This window comes from Thermobia domestica, chromosome 7 (genome assembly GCF_964235325.1).
Source record: "Thermobia domestica chromosome 7, izTheDome1.hap1.1, whole genome shotgun sequence".
Lineage (NCBI taxonomy): Eukaryota > Metazoa > Arthropoda > Insecta > Zygentoma > Lepismatidae > Thermobia > Thermobia domestica.
This window is the reverse complement of record NC_137460.1, coordinates 136,259,216-136,281,592: the sequence shown is the minus strand read 5'-3', so window position 1 is coordinate 136,281,592 and position 22,377 is coordinate 136,259,216. Positions and strand designations below refer to the sequence as shown.

Here is a 22,377-nt window from a genome sequence, read left to right as displayed (position 1 = left end):
CTTGAATGAAGGCAGTTACACAAGGATGATTGAAAAACACGAGTATAGTGGTGTAGTGGTAGGACAACATCTTGAATAACACTATAGCCCACAATGATGTCCTTTTTGTAACCGTGACTTTACATAACATGGTGATAGTAATATAATCAAGTTAGGTACAAGGAGCGGTTTCTAGCCCATTACCCAATGATGGGAGGACAGGAAAAAAAATGGGGGGGGGATCAATCTACCCCCAAATGTTCGTACGAAATACATATGGTAGCCTTAACACTAACTTAAGTTTATCTTGCCACAATGAAATAATGATACAATATGATACTACCTAGCATTTTGATACACGTCACTGAAAACATTATTCTAAAATGAGCATCACTGTTAATACTTGATCATAATTCAACATTAACTGAGCATAACTTAAAGGTAATGAAATCTTACTGACTAAATGTAGCGAGTATAGTACACAAGTAGCTATTTACATTCTTTTAAGAAAATGGAAGACATAATGTTACATTATGTACAATATGCGCAGTATGCTCGTACATTGCCGTAGTTCGCCAATAAATTGGTCCTTGCTAAGAGATTGGTCATCTTTACATCAGCATAAGGTCACTTGTGTTCACTTGTGTTCAAAATTTCACTCATATCTATGGAGCAGCAGCAGCAGAGAACAACATGTCAAAGACTAAGGCGCATTTCCCCTTATTTCATTTTCTATTTTATTTTATTCTATTTTATTTTATTTTATTTTATTTTATTTTTTTTTTAAATTTAACCAATATGCTTCCCGCCCGAACTACGCGGAAAAAAAAATAAAATAAAAATAATAATTGCTCAAGGAAAAACAAATGGGGTAGGTAGTGGAGTAACCTATGTAACTATCTGGTGGGGGGAATCCAGCTTTCCCTTTTCTCTTTTCGTTTTTTTTTTTAAACAGGCAGATATCCTGGGTCACAGGAAAAACGTCCCGTAAGCATGCGTGTATCCTAAGTAGGCATAAGTTTTGTCGCGGAACAACCCAGAGCAGGCAATATTGACTTTGCTTTATTTTCTAGGTTAACGCTTTCCTAGACAAGAAGAGGGAGAGCGGCGAGTTTCTCAAAAGAGAGAAATGAAATAATCAGGCGGCGGCAACGGATGGAATCCTGTACTGTGACTGAGGAGGTTTTATCTGCACGACGTTTATTTAAATTCGTAGTTGAGTATACAATAAAAGACACGTGTCCCTATTAATGTTAGTAGCTACTAATAATATTTTACTTTTCAGCTTATGTCAACACTTAATTTCCTTATAGGTTTTCTGTGTTTGGCAGCATATTGGGAGTCTTATAGTAGAAGAAGAAGGGTAACTCATTCGTGGCCGGCCACATTCACACAAAGAACAAAAAAAAATACTTATCCCAATATGGTGGCAAAACATTCATTTCGGTATCAACCCGACATAACTTTTTCTGTGACGCGTCTAACTTTTTCCTGATTCTAAAAACGACTTATTTGCTCCTCAGATCAATTTTTAGCGCCGCCAACTAAGATGATTGCCTATTACTCATGGTAGGCCATGGGTGTCTAATGCCGTCTACAGCAGTGAGGGGAGAGGAGAATGGATTCCAGAAAGTAACTTATGGTTTTCTGATTGATGAATAGTATATTATCACTTTTTGTTTGTTTTCAATGTCACAATGTATTCTTTTCAGGCTCTATCCATAGCCCTGTATGCAAGTGTTCCGGTATGCCAGGGGTCTTGCATGACTACGTGTACTCCACCTTTTTAGAGGTCTATAAGCCTTATGAGACAAGCTCTGCTATATGAGACATTCTATACACGCACTAGTTATCATACGTCTAGTCTTTTTTTTCTTCTTCTTTTTTTTTTTAAATCCGTCTCAATTGAGGCGACCAGGTCTCCTGAGCGACCTATATATTACGCTTAACATTCATCGTCCTCACTATCGCTAGAGTCTTCCGGCTCGCGTAAGTTGTCTCGGGGAAAATACTTCTTTAATCTTTCAATAGTTACAATCTGAGTGTGGTTAGGATTTGCTACGAGTTCAATTTTACAAGCATTTGTGGGAGAAATACTCCTTAAGTAATACGGTCCCATAAACTTGGGTGTTAACTTTGGAGAAATATCCTTCTTAGGCAAATAATCTCTACATAATACTAAGTCACCAACCTTTAATTTAATAGCTTGTCTAGTGCGATCAACGCGTAATTTAGTCTGCTGCTGTGCATGTGTCATAGCCTTCTGGGCTAGTTTACGGATTAACTTTAATTGTTTCTGATGTTCCTGTATTTTCGTGAATTGATACGGGGTGTCCAATTGAGTGGGAAATCTGGCCTTTTGACCAAAGACAATCTCATATGGGGAATATTTCCTAATAGGGGAGGTTGATATATTATAAGTATACGCACACAAGCGGACGTATTCCGCCCACTTAGTAGGCTGTTTAGCCGTGTACTTAGTAAGGAAACTTGCAATGACAGAGTTGAATTGCTCACACAGCCCGTTCGTTGACGGTTTAAATGCTGCGGTTCGAACATGTTTAATGTCAAATAAGTCATTCAATTCGGCCATTATCGTTGATAAAAAATTACTTCCTCTATCCGTCAGTACCTCTTTAGGAGGGCCAAAACGCGTGATTAACTCGTCCAACATGGCCCTAGCCACCGTCGGGGCTTTAATATTTCGTAGTGGTACTAATATTGCGAAATGGCTGAGATATTCTATCATAACCAGGATATAGCTGTAGCCTGCGCTACTATGTAGCGGGCCAAAAATATCTAAACTCCAGCGGGAAAACAATTCCTCTTCCACCGGCAAAGGGTGAAGAAAACCTTGTTTCTTTTCTCTAGGGATGTTCACCCTCTGACATTCGTCACAAGAGCGTACGTAGTCCTTAACTATTTTCCCCATGTTCGGAAAATAGTAACGTTCGTTCACTTTAGAGTAAGTGCGAGAAAATCCCGTATGGCCTCCACACAGCGGAGACGAATGGGCCTCTTGTAAAATGTCAGGGATTGCCTTTTCTGGTATCACTAGTTTCTTATCTTTGTTCATGACTCGATATAACACATCGTCAACCACAACATAGGGTTTTAGAGCACGATCAGTGGGGTTATCTTTCTTCTTCTGTATTAGTTCTCTAATTTTATCGTCCTCTTTTTGCATTGTTTTGATATCTATTTTGGGACATAATACTAGGTTGCATACTTCTGCACAATCTTCTTCTTGACCAAATTTGGAGGGTAACTCATCCTTTAGCGGACATCTTGACAAAAAGTCGGCGGTCACGTTATTGCGGCCCTTGATGTGTTCGATTGTGAATAGATAGGGTTGTAAACGAATTGCCCAACGCATAAAGCGAGAATTTAGCATCTTATTGTTTCTTAGGTAACATATACCATGAGCATCTGTTCGCACAATAAAGGGACGGTCAGCCAATAGGAAGTGGAAATGCAAAATTGTCTTAGTAACTCCTAGCGCTTCAAGCTCAACCGTGGAGTAGTTGAGCTCCGCTGGGGACAAAGATTTTGAAAAATAGGCTATTGGGTGTTCTTTGTTATCTTCTTTAATTTGTGCAACGTATCCGCCTATTCCGTCTCGACAGGCGTCCGAATAGACTATGGCGTCCTGATTCGGGTCAAAGTGGGCAAGGACCGGAGCAGATATAAGACAAGATTTCAAGGTATCCCATGCTTGTTTCTCAGTTTCTCCAAACTCGAATTTGGCATTCTTTTTAGTCAATGAAATGAGTGGTTTGGCAATAGTAGAAAACCCTTGGACAAAAGCTCTGTAGAATGAACAAAGTCCAATAAAACTACGTATTTCTTTGACTGTAGTAGGGTATGGTACCTTTGCTATCGCTTCCGTTTTTGCGGGATCTACACAAATTCCTCGTCTACCGACGATGTGACCAAGCACAGAGGCTTCTTCGTAACCAAAGTAACATTTCTTAGGGTTGAGTTTTAGGTTGGCCTCCCGGAGTCGAGATAAAATAATTCTCGTTCTTTCTATTAAATCTGAGAAAGAAGGACTAGGACAAACCAAATCGTCTAAATAACAAATTACATACTTCCACATAATGTCACCAAAGATAACGTTCATCATATTTTGAAAAAGAGCCGGGGCCGTGCTTAGTCCGAATGGTAGTCTCAAAAATTCGAATTTTCCACGGCTGTAGATGAATGCAGTCTTCTCTATATCACACGGACGGATTAATAATTGGTTATAACCATTTTGCAAATCGAGCGTATTTATGTATTTGGTACCATTCAGAAATGCTAATATATCATCTAAACGCGGCACTGGCGTATAATTGGGCCTTAATATTAAGTTCAGTTTTCTGAAGTCGACACATATACGCGGGGAGCCATCTTTTTTAGTTACTATCACAATTGGTGCAGAATATGGGCTTTGACTTTCTCGGATAATATTGCTATCTAACATTCTCTGAATCTCTGCCGCGACTATCTCTCTCTGTTTTGGTGTTTCTCTATAGGGTGGATGAGAAACAGGTATATCTGTAATGACCTCTAGGGGACACATAAATTTATCGGTAGCCGCAGTCAGACGAGACTTGTCCCAGGCTACAACGTCCCTAAATTCCATCAATAAGTCCAGTAATTGGTTTCTTTCTTCGGGGTTTAAGTTTGGGCCAATATTTAGTGTTTGAGCTAATTCTTCCTTTGTTTGGGGGACTTTCTGGGGTTGTTCAGGGACTTCCACGTCATCTGTTTCATCTTTGTTAGTAAGGTGTATGATCTGATTAACGGCCTGTACGTTATCCTCCGTTTCGTCAGTTAAGGACTCGGCCTGGGGTACAAGTTTCCCTAGATAAAGGTTTTTAGACAAAGATCTGGTTCGATCTGAACTATTGAAAATAGTCAGAGTAATATTTCCATTGTCAGTAAAAACTGGACCTCTCGGGATCAAACAGGAGTGCCAATATCGAATTCCTTTGGACGGTAAGAATTCCCAAATATGCACGTTCCCGGTCGGTGCGGTAATTTCTATGTCATATGAAGCCTTGGACGGCACGCGGAAATTTGTCGGAAGGTGTACTTTGTAGGTAGTGTACGGATAGATATCAAAAAGTTCGTCGCCTAACCCCAAGGGGTTTGGCACGACCTTTTTCGGACTATGATCCTGGGCAGAACACTCTAGGTCAGGGAGAGTTGCTGAATCATTTTCACTTCCTTGCGTTATCAATTGTTTTTCTAATGGCTCTAACTGATCACTGTCTGATTTTTCCTCTACAGGCTCATGAGGCGCCTGGGAGGCCAGGGGTGGCTTTACAGAGTGTTGGTTCTTTGTGTTATATCTTGTCGCATAAGACGCATTCTCTTTCTTTCTCGGTATAATCTCTGTATCCGAACTATCTGTGGAACTAACTGCAGAAGTTCCACCAGGGCCTGGCTGAGGGTCAAAGTTGGATAGGTTCTTTGCCTCTGTCTCTAAGTCAGGCGAATTAGTAAGTTCCAGCTCAGGAGCACTGGAAGACACCTTGCTTTTCTTAGTTCGTTTACGTTTTGCATTCCTACGTCTATTGACTTTCCCATTCGTTTTATTCGTAGGCTCCGAGGGAAATTTTGTAGTTTCCCTGGAACACACGAATACGCGGGACGCAATTTCTTCAGTATGGAGTTTTTGTCTCTTATCGGGTACGCTAACAACAGGATTTATGTGATTTCCGGTGACCAATTCTGGAGACGGATCCTTTCTCTTATATGAGAGGTTCCGTTTCCTATAAATTGGTTTGTTTCCATGAGGGGGGACAGAGTAAGCCGTTTGTCCAGCATTACCGTTCTGTCTTGATTGGGAATCATTAAACGACCTTTTTCCTACCGATGGTGGGTATCGTTTAACATGTTTTAAATCTAAGGTATGAATCACACCATGACGATTTCCATATGTACTTTTTGGGACTGTGAACCATAGGTCTTCAACATGATTCCCGTCTTTATCTGCTAATTCCATATATTTGGAATGAATGGTGGTGACATACTTGTGCAGAAAATCTATCCCCAAAATAACGTCATAGGCGCAAAACTGTGGGTCAACTATAGCTACGTCTAGGAATCTTCGTTTGGTTGTTTTCAAGTGATCCTTAAAGCAACACGCTATTCTCACCACAGGAATGTAATCTGTGGGCTGAGCACCGACGCCGCGAAGTTTCACATAACCCTTCAGTCTTTCAGTTAGTGGAAATTTTGGAGGTAAGAGGGTTTTCGAAGCTATCGAAATTTCAGAGCCAGAATCTATAAGAGCTTGCGCCCAGCGGTCTCCTATTTTTATCTTGACTGTACAAAGCTGCGCCTGCCCATGGCCAAGGCCATAGGTATTTTGGTGAGTGTTCCTATACGTTTTGTAACCCGGTTCTGCTACTACTTCATCTGTGTAACAAGAACTAATCTGTACGAATTCTGGTTGGTGTTGTTCTTTAATGCTAGACCAATCCAAGCGGTCATTTTCCCATATTATGTCATAACCATTCCTTTGACTAACTAATCTTTGCGCTGTGTGAAATTTTCTAAGATATTGTAGGCACTGTTCGAGATCATCGCAATCATCCACTTCAAGCATCAGCTTATTTATGATGTCTGGCAACAAACTCATTCTAAGTTTACTCATCAATTCACTTTCATTAACCCAACCTCGCAAAAATTTCAAATCCTTTATTAACTTATAAATGAATGCTAAAGTACTTTCATGAGGTTGTTGTTTTCTTGTATCAACGTCATATTCTAATCTTGCAGTATACTCAATACTAGGAAAAGCCTTTTTAAGTTTTTCTTTCATCTCGCTATAGTTTAAAGGTAAAATGTTTGCTAGGTCTACTAAATAGAAGGAGAAAGCTTCCCCTTTCAGACAGTAGGGAAGGTAATTTGCTATCTCTAGGGTTGACCATTCATATATGCTAGCCACTAATTCATATTCTTGTAGGAAAAGTTCCACACACTCATGTCTATTACCAGAAAAGGAGGGAATTTCAACATTTGGATAGATCTTGAATGCTTGTGGTTTAGCACCAATAGTATAATTATTGTCACCCTCGGGAGGAGGGTTGCTAACTTTGCCTGTTATTACTGTATCCGTAAATTTAGGTTTTTCAAAACTATATGGTATAGATGGCTCGGTAACCGGATTAGTTTTAATTTCTTGCTCAGATTTTAAATTTATGCGAGGCTTATCCTCAGGATCTACTTTTAAAAAGGACGAAAAATTTGATTTTTGCTTATTAGAGGTCTTATCTTCACTGGATGAGTGTGAGACGGGCTCATCTTTCAGATCTAAGGACCTGTCTAAAGAAGCCGAGGTGTTGAAGTTTTCAGAAACGGACCTATAGTCGGTATCAGTTACACTTCTATTTTCTAACTCGGAGGGTTGTTCTGAACTAAATTCTGAGGTATAAGATATATCTTGTTCACTAAATACTGATTTTTCTGTCTTTTTCCCTTCGCTAAACTCAAATTTCTCCATGGGGGCCATGGGTGTAACTACGCTACTAGGTGGCGAAACAAACACTATCTGCAAGGGATCTAAATTTTCCTCTTGTTGGTACTTTTTCATTTCTTTAGTCGCAGGTGATTCACCAGTTTCATTATAGGAACTAATTTTAGAACTAGTACTAGCTGAAGGTTGTAAACCACTATTCTGAAAACTATCAGTTTGTTTGTTAGATTCACTTTGGGTTGGAGAGGTTGAGGGGTCGTTTCTATTTTCTACTTCATCTAAGCAAATTACTGACGCACCGAATTCCGCGTAATCAAATATTTTACCAATGTTTTCGTATATTCTACTTTCAGACCAGGAATCGTTATTTTCTTTTTCTTCCTCTCCAATTTGCTTCTGATGATCAGAGCAAACTGAGGGAAAAGCATCATCACTTTTCGTCTCTTCGCCTAACCTCCTCTCAACTGGAGCAGGGGCGACGCGGTCATTTCTCTGGTCAGCGTCCTCTTTGGGAGGGTCTTGGTTCGTTGCTCGGGGAGTAGAGACCGTGGGAGGATCCCAATGGTCATATCGGAGTTCTTCTTCGGAGTTCCACGAAGGTTTTGACTCAGCCTCCAGGGATGACGCAGGAGAAGACTCCGGGTTGTCGTCTTGTAATTTCGCTATTTCTTCGTTTTGTAATTTCTGTAGTTCGTAACCTAACCAATCGTCTTTCAACGATTCACCCTCGTCTGAGTCGGCACTACTGATATCTCCGTTTGACCACCTAACTTTACTAACTACACTAAGTATGTTATCTATACTGTCTAAATATTGCAATTTCTCTTGGAGGGTAAGATTATCTTCAAACATGACAGGGTTGGTTTGGGTAGCTGTTGTCCGAAGAACCTTAAGTTCACGGTCTGTATCAATTCGGATCATTTTAGGAAACTTATATGCGGTCTGAACAATAACATCTTTCTTTTGAAAATCGTCAGTCTGTATTTCCATATCAAAATTTCCAACTACATTTTCCTCAGGTAATAAATCTTCAAAGGGGACTGAGGGGTCCGCTTGAAATAAAATACCTAATTTCTCTTCTTCGTCACCTTGGCGACGAACAACTGTGACCTGTACTTTCTTGTTCCGAAGTTGTTTAGTTAAAGGTCGAATTAAGTTTCCTACTGCTGGGGACAGTTCTGTTTGTAATGAATGCTTAATCTGATCTATTAACGCTTTATCGTTAGATTGTGTCAGAGAGCGCGATTCATTTTCATTATTTTCGTCAGGGTTCTCAATTTTTGTTTCCCTAGGTTCGGTTCCTATATTTGCATAAATTGGCTCTTTATTCGTGGAAGCCTTGGGTTCGTGACCAATATTTTCATAAATTGGCTCTTTACTCGCTGAAATTCGTGATTCAGTATCTAGATTAGCATACATGGTTCTAGGACCGATCTCGGCATAAACCGTTTCATCACTACTACCAGCATAAAAAGATTGAAAGGTGGGTCTTTGCATTTCTAACGGCGTTCTAGGATCTGACAGTTCGTATTTTATGGGGAAATATAGCGCTACTGGGCTATCCGGTCCTTTAGATACACCAATATCTTTATTTTCTGAACTTAACACTAAGTCACTTAATCTATTTTCCTTATCAGCTAACTTATTATTATCTAAGGGACTTTGGTTCGAGGGGACATCAGGTATTACACCTGCTGTTGTTTCTATCTCAATTGTTGCCTGAGGCCATTCCTGACCTGCAGTTATTAGTTCGGCTATCTCTAGTTCATCTTTTAAATTTACATCATTCACTAGAGTTTTCGGATCTACCCCCGGTGGGGTCTCGTCCGTATCTGAATTTACATATATCGTCCTAGGAGCTGGCATTGGTTTTTCACTTGAACCAGCACTTTGTATTGCTATATCATTTCTAGTCGGGATAGGGCTAGACGCGGCCAGCGGCGTTAGATCGCAGCCACTCGCCGGGGCATCTGGAGTATGAGGACTAGCGGTCGTTGGTTCACGATATCTGGGCTGACTCCAGGTATCCAAGTATCTCGGTAATGGATTCTTTTTCCAACGGCCAAATTCAGGAGGAGAATGCCCGTGTACTTTTATTTTATTGCACTCAATACAATAGTAATTATTCCACCGATCTAAAATATAACGGTGCTTGCCCGTGGGCGTCTTAGGACAATGAGATTGCCCTAAATCTAATAGCTTTTCTTTTATTTTCTGTGCGAAACTCATTTTGACAATAAATCTGTTTTTCGCAAGTCAGTGGCCTCTCAAACCAGGGCAGTGGGTAATCAACCTATTTCCTCTGATATGGTAAAAATTTAATCACTGATAGCTACTTCCCTCGGAAATGCTACGTCAAAATTTCTTACGTATTTTGCGACTTATTATTAGTTCAATATCTTTATTTAACTTCCTTTGAACTTGGTATACTCAACTTCCCTTTCTTTATAAATTTTGCTTTACTTTTTTTTTTTTTAGAACGGGAAACGGAAAGTGACTAGACAGCTGTTTTTAACAGATAATACCTATTTGTTCACTTATGAGAAGTTTTACTTTTTACTTCTATTCTTTAACTTTTTTTTTTAACTTCATTTTTTTTAACTACAAATCCTTTTGCTTTTCAATTCACAAAGGGGACTTCGATCATCCAACCATTGGTTCATGTACTTGCATTTTAATTTTAGGTATTGCATTTGCATAAAGGTGAGTTTTAGGCAGTTATTCCCAGGCAGCCGTCGGGCTTGCACCCCTATTACAGAGGGGCCCTGCTGGACCTGGAGAATAAGATACCTGTGACCCCCAAGCTTTGCATGGGAAAGGATTTTAGACACTTATCGCCAGACAGACTAGTCGAACTTTCATCCCGTAATACGGGCGGTTCTGCTGTCTTAGAGATAAACTGCCTGTGATCCTCCCCAAATAAGTGGTAGGGTATTAGCCACTTATCGCCGGACAAACTAGTCGAACTTTCATCCCGTAAAACGGGAGGTTCTGTTGACCAGAGATAAAACTGACTGTGACCCCACCAAAGCGAGCGGAAGCATAAGCAGACTTAGGGTTTTGCAAGTACATGAGACAAGAGCTGAATTCCTTTTTAACACTCGCGTCCCGATTTTCCATTTCCCTTACTACACAAGAAACGTCGTGAGGTGAACTGAGTCTTGCTCTGCGGAACCTAGCAACTATTCCGCTGACTTATAACAACTTAAAGCGAGAGAAGTTGAGAATAAAAAAAAAATTTTCGTCGCCACTTCACTACATGTGAAATGCACTATTTAGAGCAGAAAAAATTATATTTGTATATCAGAGTCATAGGCTGAACACCGCCTAGGCTAAGTACGCCACTGAACTTTACTGACTTTACATAGTATCGATTCACCACTTGACTAGTCAAAAGAAAAACTTCGCGTACACTTTTCACTTTTATCTACTGAAAGCTCTTCGGTAAAAAAAAAAAATCACTCCCGATTTGCTAAAATCGCGTTTTTGGACAACTGAGATAGTTGGTTCCCCTATAAAGTGAATGAGCACCAGAGACTTGTTTAGTGATTCAAGAACACACAGTTGGTTACCCGGCGCCTCCACCATAAAATGTTATGTATGATGTTTTTGTTGTTCTGAGATTGGCGTAGCAATTGTGTACACTTTCCTTTGTGAAATCGTAATTGAGATCACTTCTTCACTCTCCACCCAGTACGACGAAGTTGGTTCGGAGTCCAACTCCCTAATAGCCTCGGTTTTGAAAACGTCTTTAGCCTACTGGTTCGAAGATGATGAGAAAGTGCACTAACAGTGGTAGAGCTTGGTACTAGAAATCGAAACCCAGGTAACACTTGAAGACTGTGAGTTGAATCTAACTAGGTGGGATCGCTTGATTGAATCAAAGAGACCATTTCACTTTACTTTTTATTAAAAAAAACAAAAATAAGAATACAGATGAATTTAACAAAATCGGTTACTTGGAGTTACAACTTGGAAGTTTTTCTACATTATTCAAGTGGGAGCACAACCCTATAATACTCAATGGGTGCTAGAAGGTTTTTATGCTAAACCGCGAGTTATTGAAAATAGTAAAGTGTGAACTTTGTACATCGCAACTTGCATTGGCCCGAAAGGAAAAAATGTTAAGTCTCGAAGAGGGAATGTGGTCTCAGATTGATGGGACTTGAAAATAAAACTCATATTGATCACTAAACAATCTCAAAGTGCTCTTCCCGTGTGGAGGGGGAACTTAGAAAAATTTAGCACATACCTGATTCTTATGACGAGCGTCCCTAACCAAAGCGAAGTTCACTGTTAGCCGTCCGTCCGTAGAATCCAACCGGTGCGGCAGACAAGCCTCGCTTATATAGGCGCTTCGTCCCACGCATTTCTGCTTTTTCTGACGTAGCTCGAAGGCAACGTCACGAGCCTCATCGAGCATGGGAGAGACTTCTTCACGCGCATGCTCAATAGTGGTTAAGACTTCTAGGGTTTTCTATGATTTTTCTCTATCACGCCGGGATTGAAATTCCTATTTTACATTTATTTTTATAGTTTTATTTTATACCTAACTCTAACTACACAATAGATAGCATGTATTTATCACTTGCGTGGTATTCCCTAAATAGTACATCTAGGACCCGGCTCTGTGACCTGAGTGAAATCAAGCCAGGGTCATACCACTATTACATGCGGGTGGTTTGGTGTCAATGAGGCATCAGGTTGATAATTCAATCTGGACCTCACCTGACTCCGTTCTCCCTATCTCTCTTTTTCTTTACTGCACACACAATTTGAAAAGCGCGGGCGTCTCGCCCTATAATTTGGGAGTCCGGCTTAGGACTACGGGGCACAACTGTGTAACAATATATATATATATATATATATATATATATATATATATATATATATATATATACGGCCGGATTTAGGGAGGTGCACCTTTCCCCTCGTCGTAATATACACTACCTAAAGTGAGAAGTTATCAGTGAAAATAGCAACATTTAAAAAATGTCTGCTGTCATGTTTCCGCTTGGGCTTATAAAAAATCGAAGATTTGCAAAATCGTCAAGTCAATATTTTCAAGGTTGAACGAAAGGGATTTACAGAGCACACACACAGCATTTCCAGGGCAATTCGTTATTCACACCACAGATGCCTAACGGCATTTTAAAAAAAAAAATTGAAATTTAATTCGAGTGTACTGGGGTAGTTACTGGTGCTCCCCCCGTCAGAAAATCCTGCATCCAGCCCTGTATATATATATATACATGCGGTATATATATATTATCTATCTTATCGTAACTATATATAAAACTACATGAGCTGACATAAATTATTGAGCACTTCCTGTAGGGCTACAATGATTAAATTTGGCATGATTGTAGCGTTCCAGAACTAACCGACAGGAAAATTCCCAAAAGTGGATATTTTTAATTTTTAGGGAGTCTAAATAGGGGATGAAAAATTTCCTCATGTTTTTTAAATGGGACTTTTTTCGGATCTATAAACTCATGTTTTAGGTACTTAGAATTGGAATAAAAACTTGAAATTTGGTACACTTGTATGTTTTCGTTAGCACTACCTAAGTAAATCATAAAAATAAAAAATTCCAACTTTAAGAGTGGTTTTATAGGGAAGTGAAAAATTGTTTCCATGTTTTTTTATATGGAACACCTTTTACAGCCCCAAATTATTGAACACTTCCTGTAGGGCTATAATGATCAAATTTCACATGATTGTAGCTTTTCGGGACAAACCCAAATGAAAATTGCCAAAAGTGAATATTTTTAATTTTTAGGGTGTCTAAAGAGTGGATGAAGAACTGCCCCATGTTATTTAAATAGGCTTTTTTGGACCTATAATATAATGTTTTAGGTACTTAGAATTGGAATAAAAACTTGAAATTCGGTATGCTTATACGTTTTCAATAGCGTTACCTAAGTGAATCATCAGATATAAAAATTTCCAACCGTAGAGTGGTTTTATGCGGAACTGAAGAATCTTTCTTGTTATTTATATGGGACGTCTTTTACACCCCAAAATGTTTAGGCACTTCCGGCAGGATTAGAATGATGAAATATGGCATGATCTAGCCTTCCAGAACTAACCGACAGGAAAATTACCAAACGTGAATATTTTTATTTTTTTTAGGGGTCTAAAAAGGGAGTGAAGAAATTTCCATGATATTTAAATGGGCGTTTTCTTGCGATACAAAATCTTATCTTTTAAATAGTTGAAATAGGAAAAGAAACTCGAAATTCGGTATTACGGTTTTAAGAGTTGTCAGGTCGCAGGCCGAGCAATAGTAGGGGTGTGAGGGACGAAGTTCCCAGCTGGACAAATTCAGGAAATTTGAAGAGCAAATGCACGAAATTCACTGTTAATGCAAAGTCTGATACTTAAGAGATGCGAGGCCGTAGGCCGAGTAAATGTGGGGAGTCTGGGGGCAAAACCCCCAGCTAGAAAAAGGCTAGTCTATATTATAAAATGGAAGTGACTATGTTTGTGACTTTTAATCTCTTGAACAGTCCGACCGATCTCGATCAAATTTTTGACGTGGATGTGGTTTTGGCCTGGGTGTGTTTTTAGCTATTTACTTTGACGATAGAACTTAGAGGAGGGGGAGGAGTGGAGATAGAAAAATAAATAAAACTTAATAACTCTTGAACCATCCGACCGATCTCGATCAAATTTTCAACATAGATGAGGTTCGGACCATGAACGGTTTAGTCATTTTACTTTGACGGCACAACGTCGGGGAGAGGAAGGAGAGGAAGGGGAGATATATCTAAAAAAAAATTGAAAATAAAAGTGACTGTATTTGTGATTTCATCACTCCTCAACCACCCAACCGATCTCAATCAAATTTTCAACATAGATGAATTTTTAATACACACACACACACACACACACACATATATATATATATATATATATATATATATATATATATATATATATATATATATATATATATATATATATATATATATATATATATATATATATATATATATATATATATATATATATATATATATATATATAACATCAAATAAGAAAAATGTTACGAGTCAATGTACAATAAAAATGAGTCGAACATGAGATTCTCCCATTTGGGGGAGAGGGAGTATATGTGAAATTTTCAAATGGGAACCTAGGTCGAGTGATACGTAGTTCGAAAGAGCTTGAAAAATTGAACAATTTTTGTAGGAAACAATTTTTGATATGGGGCACCGTTTTCAAGATAGCCCCCCAAAATGGCCCTGTATCAAGTAAAATTTCCAATACTTACAAATCAGAAACGGCTGAGTAGAAAACGGTGAAACAAAAAATGAAAAAGGAAAAGGCCATAGGCAACGTGGAATGATATTGTTGCGGTGTCCCCAGGGCATCCATCATGGGGCCCCGGAATCAACTTGAAAATTTCAAATGAGAATATAGGTTGAGTGATACTTTGTTTGATATATCGTGGAAAGTCAAACAGCTTAGCACAAAATTTGTTTTGATTTCGGACAAGCCTGTTTCAAAATGGCCGCCGAAAATGGTTCCACATTATAACCTTCTTTGATAGATCGTGAAATTCCAAACAGCTTAGTACAAAACTAGGACCTCGTGTTTGACCCATTTTTAAGCCTGTCTGTATTATATATTGGCTCTTAACATATTTCTTATTTGATGCATAGTTCGCTGGGTATTGCCTTGTAACACTCAGTTTGGACACTGCGCTTTGTATCTGAATGGGGAAGCATTTTCAGTGGCCATTTTGAAACAGGCTTGCCCGAAATCAAAACAGATTTTGTATAAGCTGTTTAGTTCTCCACGATCTATCAAACAAGGTATCATTGGACCTATGACCCATTTGAAATTTTCAAGTTGGTCCCGGGACCCCATGATGGGAGCCCTGAGGATACCGCGACAACACCATTCCACGTTGCCTATGGCGTTTTCCTTTTTTATTTTTTGTTTCACCGTTTTCCACTCAGCCGTTTCTTATTTATAAGTATTGGAAATTTTCTCTGGTACAGGACCATTTTCGGGAGCCATCTTCAAAATGGTGCCCCATATCAAAAATTGTTTCCTGCAAAAATTGTTCAATTTTCCAAGCTCTTTCGAACGAGGTATCACTCGACCCATGTTCCCATTTGAAAATTTCACGTACACTCGCTCCTCCAAAATGGGGGAGGGGGAACCTCATGTTTGACTCATTTTTAGGCCCCTCTGTATTGTACATTGACTCTTAACATTTTTCTTATTTGATGTATAGTTCGCGAGATATTGCCTTGTAACACTTATTTTGCCTTGTAGCACTTATTTATATATATTCTCTTTGACGGTAGAGCCTAGGGCGTTGGAGGGGAGGGGGAGGTACATATAAAAATAAATAAAACTTAGTAATTCTTGAAACACCAAACCGATCTCGATTAAATTTTCAACATAGGTGATGTTCTGGCCTGAGATGCTTTTTATCATTCTACTTTGACGGTGCAACTTAGGGGAGGAGATATGTGTAAATAATAATAATAATAATAATAATAATAATAATAATAATAATAATAATAATAAATAAATAAATAAATAAAATAAAAATGATAGTGACTCTCTTTGTGACTTCATTACTCCTGAACTACTCGACCGACCTCGATCAAATTTTCATCACAGATGAGGTTCAGACCTGAGATGGTTTTGTCATATCACTTTGACGGTACAATTTAGGGGAGGAAGAAGAGGGAGGAACATTTACTACTGATCGAAAACAACCGATATTAGCATCGAATCTGTAGTTTTCGGGGTCGCTGAGATGCACAGTGACACTTCTGATGGTGATTTAACCCAAATTCAGCACTGCAATTTTGGGAAAGAGGAGGAAGGAGATATATATAAAAATGATCGAAAATTACGAATATCAGTGTCGAATCCATGGTTTTTGGGGTCACTGAGATGAACAGTGATATTTCCGATCCCGTTTACATCCAAATTCAGCTCCACAACTTGGGGGAAGTATAGATAGATAGATAGATAGATAGATATAGATATAGATATAGATATAGATATAGATATAGATATAGATATAGATATAGATATAGATATAGATATATAGATATAGATATAGATATATCTGTATATACAGATATATAGATAGATAGATATACTTCGATGGCGTTTAAATCCAAAATCCTTAACTTGGGGAAGGCAGGGGGAGATATATAAAAATTATCGAAAATGGACGATATCAGACAGAGCTTCAGTTTAAAAAAATGACAGACTAACGGAACATTTCTTAATTTTTCTTATTTTAACCGACCGAACCAGCTAATTGTCGCTATTGAATCTATTTTAGTTGGCGTAAAAAAGAAAATCGTGTAGACCTAATTGAGAAATTTCATCACTTCGGACAGTAAGTTTGCTATTACTGAACTAACAACACTGCTTTTATTTTACTTTATTTTCCCCAAAGGTATTGTGTCAAAATTTGCCTTAACGTTATTTTCATTTGTTTCAATAGCGAGTTTTCTCTTAAGGAAGAAACTTCAAAAATGAAAAACCAAATATAACACTACAAATAATCACAAGAAACATAAATTATGATCATGTACTTTGTAAACGGTAAGTATTAGTCACAACAGTCTTATGTGTACTTTGAACTGAGTTAAGCTTTCCTTGTTGATGAATATGCATGTGTAGGATTACTGTACTCGCCTTAAGTACTGTACTTGTGAGGTGTTTGACATTGTGTTAGCGAACAAGTGATAAACCTGTAATGTATTACCTTATTTCATGTGATCTTTGGTTAAGCTATGTGGACATTGACATCAAGGAAAGAACAATACTTAAAGTAGGACTTAAAGACAAACAAACCTCCATTTTACAATATGTAGCTACCTGAGGTGTGATGAATTAATTTGTACAATGAATGTGTAGAAATAGTGACTACTATTGGGAATGGTTTGCTGGCGTGCGTTTCTGAAAGCAAGAATTTAACGTGTGGAATTCCTTATATGTCCTAGAATTCCTTTCTTACGTTATACTGCATAGCGTAAAAACAAAGAATCTTCTTGATTTTACCCCAATCTTGAATTTTACTAGTCCAGTCAGAAACCACAGTACGCTAAATCAGGTGAATAAGTTAGACTTCTAAATTCGTAATCACTTTCCGTTGCCAAAACTCATTCTTACACCAAAGTTTACACATATTTTTAGTTATTTCGCAAAAACAAACTAAAATGTAGTTACGAGTTTCAGATTTACATTCTCATTAATTCAAGCATGTAGTAGGATTAGTTATGTGAATTTACTGAATAAGTAAATTTCCTCAAGAGGAACACTATGAGCAATCCGGAAGAAATTTAGTGCATTCCGAACTATATATAAAGTAGGTCTATATGATGTTTTTGAACATAGAATATGCAACATATTTTGTACGACATATTGAGCGCTAGAATTGCCCACGAGAGGAGACGAGATAGAACTTATGACGAGACGGTATTCTTCTTACAAAAACCTTTGAGAAGATATATTTATTCTATGATATCTTTTCGAGAAAAGACAGCACTTTTACGACATTTCCCCAAGTCGAGATAATTTCAACTCTTGTCTCCGACGCAACCCTAATAAGCGCACACTTTATCTTTTATCATTGCATCTCATGTAACAGAAATTTCAAAAATCTAGCATTCACCATCTGTAGACTACACAATGAGGAATGGAAAGATTATATTTGGAATTATCCACGAAGATTGGAAGAGATCATGATCGTAAAGTATAGGGGTGTTCTGGGGGGTCGAAACCTTACCCAAAATGTTTTAGAACAAAATAAAATTTTTAAGAAATCAATATTTTCCATGTACAGTACAATAAAACATATTATTCATTTCTTTTTGACGCTAATGACTAGTTAGTTATAGATCACTACATAATGCAATAAAATATATTTCTTGCACTCATATATGCATTTTTGTTTTCAATTCAAAAATTGCATATATATATATATCTATATATATATATATATATATATATATATATATATATATATATATATATATATATATATATATATATATATATATATATGAAAATGAAATCTTCGAGTTTTACGTCCCACGGTTATGCCGGTTAGGCTAAAGGAGACGGTGATTATGAGAGATGAGTGAAATGGTGGAATGAAGAAAGTGGGAGGAAACGGGAGAACCCCGAGAAAACCCACGAGCACGGTGTTTGTCCACCACAAAGTTAACTTGGCGGGGGCTGGGATCGAACCCGGAACCCCAAGCACCAGAGGTGAACGCTCTACCACTGAGCCACCGCGAAACTATATATATTAGTTTCGTACACGCTCATTTTTTATTTCTTTATTTATTTTGAATTATATACAGTATATTACCTATGTAAAATGTTTGATTCTGTGTAATTGTCTTAATATACTGTAGGTGTAATAACATTATGAATGACGCATAGAACGATTTAAATTTAAAATTCCAATCCGGTTATGGGATTTACAGAGACATGTCAACCTGTTGACGATATCTTAATGTTCACAAATTACTGATGTTCCAATGCAGACAGTGAATTCAAATTATGTATTAAGAAACGCATAAGCATTGGCTTTACGATTTGAATCAATATTGAAAAAAAAAACTAATTGTTTTCTAGTGTAACGGGGAAAATATCAATGCATCTGATCCAGAAGAATATTACGTGTAAAACAGTCTTCATACATTTATAGATTATCATTTCAAAATTTGGCAGTTTATAGACTACAAACATGTCTTTACAAATATTTAGGCATTCATTTTGAGCCATTTAAATAAGAAGACCTCTGTCACTGAACTTAGAAAGTGTACACAATTCTATCAAGATGCTTATTCCAATAACTATATACTTTCCGATTTTGTACAGAAGTTAAAGTACAATTATACTATACAAAATGAATGGCTTCAAACAGCATTGATGCAGCGCAATCAAAGATTTTATCGCAGTGTATGGAAATGTTGCAAATACTGGCTGCTATACTTGTGCCGACTGCTTCAACTGAAAGAAAATTTTTATTACTGAAGAGACCGAAAAGTTGTCCGCTGAGTATATACAATGGAAGATATCGAGTCTTCTAGCAAGTATTCATCGGGAAATTCCTGTAGTAATTCCTAGAGAAGTGGTTTCACAGTTTGTCAACTGCACGGTCTGATTTATTCACTTGTCGAGCCCAAGAGGAAAGGTAATGGAGAATGGCGGAAACTTCATAACGAGGAACTACATAATTTATACGGTTTTCCAAACATTGTTGGGGTCATTAAGTCTAGGAGGCTCAGGTGGGCAGGTCATGCAGCCAGGATGGAAGAAAGTAGGGACGCCTTCAAAGTCTTAACTGGAAGACTAATAGGGAAACGACTATTAGGAAGACCTAGGCACAGATGGGAGGACAATATTAAGATGGATCTCGAAGCAATAGGAATACAAAGTAGAAAATTGACCCAATTGTCTAAGGATAAAAGTCAGTGAAGAGCTTTTGTGAATGTGGCATTGAACCTCCGGGTTCCATAGATTATAGAGTTAGTTAGTTTTACAGATTAAGGCAGAGCAATATCACATAAGTAATAACTTTTGCTTTCTTATCAAGAATACCAAGAAAAATCCATTTCAGTAAGGTTTGAATGTTAATATTTCACAAAAGACATAATTTGTTGTCAGCGATTCCCTTGAGAAGAATCCAAAAGGGATTGCTTATTCTTAAGGAGTTTCTCTCTCTCTCTCTCTCTCTCTCTCTGAATAATTTGCTCGGATACGGGTGAGACAACTTTGTTCATAACTAATAAATTAAATGTTACAGTAAGAACCTAGGGGACGCGGTGGCTCAGTGGTAGAGCGTTCACCTCTGGTACTTGGGGTCCCGGGTTCGATCCCAGCCCCCGCCAAGTGAACCTTGTGGTGGACAAACACCGTGCTCGTGGGTTTTCTCGGGGTTCTCCCAGTTTCTTCATTCCACCATTTCACTCATCCTTTATCATCACCGTCTCCTTTAGCCTAACCGGCATAACCGCGGGACGTAAAACTCAAAGATTTCATTTAATTTTTTACAGTAAGAACCCCATAATATGACAACAGTAATTTCCCTTGAAAATATATATTAGACAATCGAGTTTTGAGGTTGAGTTTTTGTCCATTTATTTTCTCAAAAACGCTTCATTCGACTTTGTCAATGTCAAATACTTCATTAATAACCCTTAACATGGGATAGTTGAACTTTAGGGTGATTTTATTCGGGTCAGTTTTATCAGGAACAGCTCATGTGACACCAGGAATACACGCAGAATGTCCTTACTCCCTCTCCCCAATTGAAGTCTAAATTTTGAGGTGATTTTACAACTTTTAATTTAGTTTATCTTCATATGGAATTTGGACCCCAAATAGCTTTGGACCCATCACGAAATAAATTCCTGCATGCGTGTTTCTGTGACGCACGCAAGAGGTGGATCTAAAGAAAGTCATAATAGTAAAATATTAGTAAGGGAATAAAGGTTATATAATGTATTAATTGTTGTTGTATTTTTTCTCATAATGAACTTTAATCTTTTACTGGCGTGACTATCCTCACGAGACACCTTTGAAAAGAACCGAAAGGAAGAGAAGTTCCAACTGACTGTGATCGGATTTTCACAAGAATAAGCTAACACCATGTGATCCTGTGTTAAATTCTGGAAAAGAGCACAGAATAATTAATTAGGCATCTCGGAAGGTGCTTATTTTAGGAGATAATGAAACCTGGTCTAGCATACAAAGTACTGCAGAACCTACTTTTAGATTTACATGTATATGACGAGAGCTAATTAAAAGCCTTTCATAATTTTGTTTCAGCATTCTGCCTTACAGGCTGTTTCAATAGTGATTGCACCATGAACTCAGTTGAATAGTACCATTGAGGTTCCATGGTGTAATGGTTAGCACTCTGGACTTTGAATCCAGCGATCCGAGTTCAAATCTCGGTGGAACCTCTATAATTTCTTTTTCTTCTAACGGTCCAATTGCTTACACACAAAAGTATTTTATTACATCAGCACTGTGTTTACTTATTTTTTCGTTCTCATGGTGTTAATATATCTGCTCTCTAAGGCAGTGGTTCCCAACCTCTTTTGACTGACGATGCACGTTACTGAACATTCTCGAAATCGTGACACATTTGTTTATTTTTTTAAATTAATAATACTGATAATATAAATTGTAATAATGTAGGCTTATAAGTTTGTAATTTGTACAAAGTAGTGAGTCTTATGTAGTACAGAGCATTGTCGTTGCCACTGAAGACATTGACTGGTACAGTCTGTCTTAAAATTAATTGTAATGAATTATTACATGTTTCATGATTTTAAAATTCTAAAATTTTACGATACATCGGTTGAGAACTATTGCTCAAGGACTAAACACAGAAGCGTCAGTGACTCCTTTTCACAAGTCTTCCTTCAGCCATTTACAAAATACGTTTTTCTTCTTATAAAAGTTTTCTTCAGCGAGTGTTATGATCACTTTGTATCTTGTATACATTTCAGAGCTTTGCTAATAACATAAAACTAGTCACCTATGCAACTTTTTCTGTTGAAGTTTTATCATTGACACAAGTCTGGCACGTTAACATGGAAAGTCACATTTATCTGACGTGGGCTCCACTTCCACTCTTCAGTTCATTTTTTTTCAATTGTTTGTATAAACCCTTCTAATTTTTCTGTCTGCCTTAATCATAATGACTGACTTAGATCACGTTTGAGATAATAATGAAAATATACACTACTGTTCGTGAAAATTACAGCACGAAGAGAGATATGCCGACAGTTGAGGTGACTTTGGCATGCTTCATGCATACTACAAGCTTATTCTGTGATAAAGCTATTGCATTGATTGTGATATTAGTCCAGTCATTTTAGGTGAAAACATCAAACTAATTGTAAAAGAAATAA

The 22,377-nt window shown here is 37.8% G+C and overlaps 1 non-coding gene across 1 annotated transcript; it reads left to right on the top strand.

Moving 5' to 3' along the window:
- Positions 1-21,348: 21,348 nt before the first annotated feature.
- On the top strand, positions 21,349-21,420 carry TRNAQ-UUG (transfer RNA glutamine (anticodon UUG)). The gene has a single exon. It is a non-coding gene; the product is annotated as a tRNA-Gln (tRNA).
- The last annotated feature ends 957 nt before the right edge of the window (positions 21,421-22,377 follow it).